This window comes from Hesperophylax consimilis, chromosome 26 (genome assembly GCF_061612785.1).
Source record: "Hesperophylax consimilis isolate HC1 chromosome 26, BYU_Hcon_1.0, whole genome shotgun sequence".
NCBI classification, from domain to species: Eukaryota; Metazoa; Arthropoda; class Insecta; order Trichoptera; family Limnephilidae; genus Hesperophylax; species Hesperophylax consimilis.
Window position 1 is genome coordinate 27,941,284 of NC_142861.1, and position 7,746 is coordinate 27,949,029.

A 7,746-nucleotide genomic window follows, 5' to 3' on the forward strand; every position below is an offset into this window, starting at 1 on the left:
GGCATAACACCCCAAAAACAAACAACAAAAATGCTACGTAGTATTTTAAATGAAAAAATTATCCACTTTTGAAAAGAAACCTTAATTATGCTATCATTATTTTAAGCTGAGTAACAAATTATAGAATGTGACCTATCAACTTCAAATAATATCTGCAAGAGGAACTTAACTGGAACTATGATATGGAAATATGATGTCGGAAAACTGCAAAATATCCACTTTGCCTATGACTGGAGAAATATTTTTTACCTAAGTTTCTAGTCCAAATTAATTCTGAATACTTTGTTTGTACCTCAAGAAGAAAAAGATGATTTTATCCATTTAGAATTCGATGAAGAATCAGCAGAAGCCGTGTCAGATTCATTAATGATTTAGTTAACTTTTATATTATTTTATACGGGTGTACGTAATTTCAACATTTAAAAAAAATCTGTTGTCTGTTTCTCGACATCCATGAAGATTTTCCGAAATGACAAACTGTTTATGTAATTTGAATTTTATTAAAAAAAAACAATAAGAATAATACATTCTCAAATTGAATGCAACATCTTCAAAATTGTCATTTAAATCAACAATCCAAATCCGGCAGTGTACAAACTCAAATACGCGTCCATCAAAATATTCACTTTTTAAAGAAACTTGGGCATTATATAGATAATATAATTAACTAACTAACCATCATGCCGTTTCTCCGCAGGGGTAGGCAGAGAGGACGGACCGCCAAACAACTCGGTCTTGGCACACACTCCTCCATTCATAGATCTTCTCATACATACCTACTCTTATATTGTTCTGACTCTTGACATGGCCCGACTCAAGTATCTGATTCACTTGGTCGTGCCATGTCTTCCTCGGGCGTCCCCGACTTCTGCTACCATTCACATTTGCACCGTATATTCTCCTTACACTCCTTTATAGATTATATGAAATAGTAATCTAGAACTGATTTATTTACATTATATTAAAATTTCCATTCATATAGATGAATAACTGATAAACATTTTTTTAAGATTTCCAACAATTTAAGAAAGTGCATATTATTTTAAAACATGCCCGAACCTCTCGCACATGGACCCCTAGAACTAGTGTTGACAAATTGCATAGTAACAATAATAAATGCATATTGAAGGAAAGCAATACCTTACAAAATAAACATATGAATAGGCAGTTTTGTACGTAAAAAACTCAATTCTTTCAAGACAAACAGATAAAACATTGGATTGAATCATCGGTACCATATTGTATTTGTATGCTTTTCTCGAAAGAATTAAGTTTTTGAACGAACACAACTATTTAATAATATTTGTATTGCGTATGTACGGGCTCAAACAAATAATTTGTCTTAATATTGTAAAAAAAAAAAAAAAAAAAAAACCTTGCAAAAAACTTATTTTAATAAAATAAATTAATTAACGCCATCTACGAACATGTGGAATATAACAAGCCTCGCTTTTAACTTTAACAAGTATATTGTATTTTATACTTTATTTTTTAAATCTTTTTGATTTTTTTATAATGTTGTTTTGTTCTTAATATAATTAATAATCGTTATTCAAAGGCCCAACGGGGCGTTACTAAATGAACAAATAAATAATTTTAATCATTATCCGGCGCTGCAACGTTTTTCTGTAACAATACATCTCATAATTATTACTACATTACTGCACGGTTCCCCTCGGTTTAACTTAATTTCCTTGCAGTCTTGCTTCAGTCTAAACTATTCGTAATATTTTCAGTCGTATTTCACTACACGAAAGTGTGTTTTTTTTCATAAAGTTTAATTACAATGAGGCGAAGTAATGGATATCATTAACTATGTCGTTAAAAATTAAAATGATTTTCAATTACTGAAGACAATATTAACGGCTCTAAAACGAAAAATGTGAAACAGAAAAAACGGAAAATCATTCACAGGAATTGAACCCAATATTTTAATGACTTTTCTGTTTCGTTTGAGTGTGGTAAATATTGTTTTCAATGATTAAATATTACAATTTGAGGTTTTACCCTTTAATTATTCCATTATAAAAATTATTGTCATGTTTCAAGGTTAGTTTTTTTTACCCAAACTAAGAACCTAAGAACTTTTAGGTAAATTAAAAAAGAAGAAACTTACCTAAAAACCATATTTTTTTAATATGTTTATTCTAGATAAAAGAAAATTACATTTTTCACTTATTTAACTAGAAATAACATATATATTACACATAAATATATTACACATGGATATTATTCTTTTTCATTGTTTTGCTGATGGAGCATAAAAATGATTTTTTTTTTTTTAAATGTACCTATACTTTTTTCATTTTTAATTTCGTCTGGGAAGCAATTATATATGTTGCTCCCCTCGTAACCAATGGATTGCTTGCCATAATTAGTATGTATAGTGTTTAAATGGATTTTATCGTGTTGCCGTGTAAAGTGTGTGTGTACTTGGGACGTTTTAATGAGTTCTGTATTTGTATGTATGAGTTTATTATTTATTTTGTAAATAAGGAGACATGTATTATATTCATATAATTTTCTTAATTTTAATTGTTTTGTTTCCATATGTAATTTTTTTGTTGATGTTCTAGGTTTGAAATGAAATGAAAACCGGTCAGTGGTTGAGTGGGCTCCTCCATCACAACACAAGCAACATTTTCGGCTTTCTGTTGTGGTAGTAGGAGATTTTCAAACATTGTTGGGTTATTCGTAACCCGGGAATGTTTGTCTTTCCTTAAAAAAATAAAAAATAAAAAACTTTTTGATTACTTTATTTTGTGTTACCTGTAGTTCATTTATATATGTTTCATGTGTATTTCCCCAGATTTCAATCAAGTAGTTTAAATGTGAGTATACGAGGCTATAATATAGACCTTTTTTAATTTTATTTGGTAACAAATATGATATCCGACTGAATACGCTAATTAAGGGGGTGATTTTATCTTTAATATCTTGAATATGCTGTTTAAAAGTTAGGTGTTTATCAATGCACAGTCCAAGATATTTCTCCTGTATCAGGATTTGCAGGTTGTTATTTTCAATTTTTAAGGGTACATGAGGAGGAATTATTTTACGAGTGGAGCTTAAAATCGTGTATCCTGTTTTTTTAATATTCATTGTTAGGATATTTGATTGGAGCCAACTGTTAATTTTGTCTAAGTCACTCTGTGCATTTTCTAGTAAGATTTTTAGTTCTTTACCCCAGTAGAAAATTGCAGTATAATTTGTAAATAAAAAAATATAACCGTTTAAATATAATTGGGAGATATCATTTATATAAATTTGGAACAGAAGTGGTCCTAGTATGGATCCTTGCGGAACTCCGTAGTTTATTGGTAGGTGGTTGCTATTTTGATTATTGATGCTAACGAATTGCTTTCTGTTGCTAAGATATGATTTGAATAGATTAAGAGCAGGACCATACATTATATCAAAATTATCCATATTATTTTATATTTACATTTCTATTACAGTGGCGACTCGTGACTCTGGGTGTACCTACTAGAGTGCTAATATTACAAAAATTTAATTAGTGATGTTATTGTAACTGAAAACGACTTTTGTTTTTTTTTTTTTAATTCGATTTTTGTGTGAAGATTTTCAGGAATTTTCAGTTTGGATTTTGGTTTGCACGGATTTCCTTAAAAACTTCATTAAAAAAAAAGATTTAAAAAAAAATGTTTTCAGCTTCAACAACATTATTAATGCCACTTTTGTAATATTAGCACTTTAGTAGCTCAAAAGTCACGAGCCGCCACTAATTTCTAACCGTCATGTTATTGACGTGACCGAGAAACAGAGATCACCAACAACATAGAAACGTTGCATCGTAGAACACAAGTTAAAATTCGTGCAAAATAACTTATCGTCGATAACTTAACTTTGAATTTCTACTTCCCAGAAGTATATATACCTCTCTCGGCATACGAAACTAACTCGCATACATAGTAAAAGCGAGAATCCGTCCCAGCTCGGTGGTCACGATTTCGTCGATAGGTTTTTATTCGCAATAAGGGAGTTCGATGCACCATTAACCCTGCCCCACCCCTGTCCTTTCCACCTCCCCCCATCCCTATAGACTAACCCCTCCCCTAATCTAATACAGTCTACTGTTTCAGCCGTTGTTCACGCTACTTGACTCACTCTAGCTGTTTTTTGTGCAACACTTCTACATGTTTAAGTTCCTCTTGGAGATAAAATATTTCAATTCAGAAGTTAGGTGGATGGTGCATCGAAAGAATGTTTGTATATCATTGAAAAAATACTTTATAACGAAATTATAATCTGGTCGGATTAGCTCAGTGGTAGAGCAGAGCCAAGGTTCCTAGATGCGACCGTATCTTTTACGTAAGTTTCTGTTTCAAATTTTCATAGAACTATTTTCATAGAACTAGATATTCCAAAAAAATTAAAAATATTTGTTTATTTTAGAGACATAATCTAATAACAATTCAATGTAAATGGTTATAAATGTTTGAAATGTTCGAATGGTTCTTGAAATAATAACTCTTTCACAACAAAGACCGTGTCTTTTGTTTAGCCAATAAAACTGTTACAATCAAGAATGAGTGTCTATGACGGCCTGGAGGCTAACGTCCTCTCAATATCTCTCTTTTCTACAAACCTCACTGATCTCCGTACCTTGGCACTCTCCATGGAAGGGCGATTCCATACACTACCGACATCTATTGGATGATTCTATAACCTCTACTATCTTTCTACACTGGAGCCATCTGTGTTTCGTAGCTCGAACACTAAGAACATGTATTACAGGTGTCATTAATTTAGCCCACATAATATGTGAAACACAAAATTAAATTGCAGAAATCACAAATTGACATTAATTGACACATCATTCTTAAAACCAATCACAAAACTTTTAAATACAATGTGAACTTTTTTACAGGATGAAAAATAATTTTTATTCAGTTTTTACTAGAATGTATCAATGCATCATCATGGTAGATAAGTTAAAATGGTGTTAACAGTAATTTATGGCCAGTTTCGAACAGCCATGTACTTGCCAACCATCCTCTTTCCCAATTCCTTTAATTCTCCACTCACTTCACCCTTTCTTAATTGTAATGATATGACTGCTATTAGCTTATTACATTCGCTACTTCTCAGAATGTTCACAAGACCTTAATAATATAACACATTTAAATATGCTGATTGCAGTCACGTCATTATTAAACATCGCCGCCCCGGGAACCATTGGCTAACCAACATTATGCCATAGGTCACCCAAAGTGGTTCACTGCATTTGGTGGTTTAGCAGGGGTGCCCGGGTTCATCGGGTGTGGTATGTTCGGTATCTGCCTGCCCACCAACTGCGTGACGTGTGGCTGGTTTGAGAAGACCCTTTGACCTCTCCAACTGGTCTTTCTTGACCCATCGCCTTTCACCGCAGCGCGAGGAATAGATCACGCGTCCATCACTCCGCACTGATCCCTAGATTCCTACCCATACCTTTTTCCTTTTCAAAACTTAATTTCCTTAAAAAGACCCTCCACCCAGCCTTACCAAAGATGACAAAGGCCCCTAGGGAAATTATTTTCCTCAGGGCCTCCAATGTAAAGGTTATTGTAAAAAAAATATTACTTTTTAATGTGGGGAACAGATTTCAGAATAGAAAATCTATTGTCACAATTACTTTCTAAGTAAATCGGTTTAACCGGTAATATACCATAAAAATTCAAATTGGGCGGGGGTAAATAGAATCACATAAATAAGTTGTCTCAACGTGGACTAGTCACAGTTGAAGATGGCCTTAAACGCTCAAATAGCTGTCAAAATAATAAAAAAATTAAAATGCTTGCAGAACTCAATAAGAACAATATTAAAATTGTTTTACATTTAAAAAAAAATTAAATCCCTTATAGTGATATGTATATAACCAAAGTAAGCCACGGAGACGGCCCAAAGCCTATATAAGTAATAGGGTGTTCCAGTGTCTCCGAGCATTAATTAAAACTCACTTCCAGCTAAGGAAGACATCGCCATAAATAATTAATTCACGCTCAACTCAGTTGACGCCCGGCTCAATCTTCAAAGTGCTGAATATTTCGCAAAATGTAATCGAAATTATTTTAACACTTTATTTAATTTAAGATCGGGGACTTCAGGCTTTGGGTCGGATTAAATATTAAATTCGAAATTGAAACCCGTGCAGATTTTCATACGAAATTTAATCCGCATTCCAAATTTCTACTGATTTATAGCATATTTCTATTTAACACTTAAATTTAAATTCCTAGAATAAAATATGTTATTTTTTAATATGATACATTTGTAAAATCGAAACAGTAATTAGATAATATGTTGTAAATATGAAAAATTCACAGTGTATCTTTAAATGCAACTTAAACATTTTTCGAGAAATTTTTGCTGTATTTCAAACGAGTCGTATTTTATTAAATTTTTTCGCTTAATTATTGTCGTTTTTTTTAATATTAGCGCGATCCTTCTAACCTTCGTATTTACACATCTTCCATTCAAAACATCTTTGAACGCTTACTAAGGAGCATTAATCCTTGATCTTCAAAAATAAAACTTTTTCAAAATATATTTTCTTTTTTTAATGGATTCGATCTGTTCTATGGTGTGCAGCATGTACCGACCTACTGTTGCGACAATGTCAGCAAACACTATCCACTAACGAAAACTAATAAGAAATGGATTATTTGCCAAACAAACGTGTTATCATTTTGTACTGCTCGTTAGCAGCCGACCCGGCCGCTGATGTACAATTCACCCATCAATGGTTACGTAGTAGACCTTAAGAGGAAGCTACAAGCTAAAAATGTGTATATTCTTGGTATACCTTATATTTTCACGAATGTAGGTAATAGGCATTAAAATCGCTTGATAAACGTAGTCTAGAAATGTTACATTTCAAGCCCAAAAGTGGTTTTTATTCATTTTACAAATAATTTTATAAGAAAGTAAAAAATTTAACGAAGGGAAACTGTAACATATAATCTTAGCTATAATACTGTATTTTTTTAATTGTTTCCTTTACGAGGTAATACATTTATATTGAAAAAAAAATTTTAGTAGTTAACATTTATATTTTTTATTTGTATTCTACTCAAGGAAAACGATAGGAAAACCTTCAATTTATCCAAACGCATATTTTTTGGTATTCATAACGTACACCAATTCGTTATAAATATTAATCACAATAGTGATTTAGCATTAAGCTTCGCCTTAGTAATTTCTAAAATACCGAGAAATTGCAGTATATTGCATGAATGGAAAGATTGTATTCTGACTAATTCAAGCAAAGCTTAATTTCATTTTATTTATGTGTTTTTATTAATGACTAGCTGACGCATTATTGACATTATTCGGGGTTGCTTCATGAGTGTGCATTCTAGTGTCCCTGATAACTGGGTTCTTGTAGAAGTGACTTCTTTAGCCATCCACTTCCAAGTGATACGTTCTTACCACAAATAGTTATTAGATTCGTGTCTTTCTCGAGTTTTTCTGCCATTCGCTTAACGTAGAATGATGAAATTCACATTATTACTATTAATATACTTATAATACATTATGTAGGCTAAAATTCGACTCTTTATCTCATTTCAGTGCATAGATAATGCGTTAAGTCTTCATCGGGCGTCACCGACTTTTTCTACCACTCAAACCACTTTCTAAACACTCCTGACACTAATAAGAACAAACTTTGAAATTTTCAGCGATTTCGGTCCAGTATTTTTTTAATATACTCGTATATAGGAGACTAACATAGATTTTGTT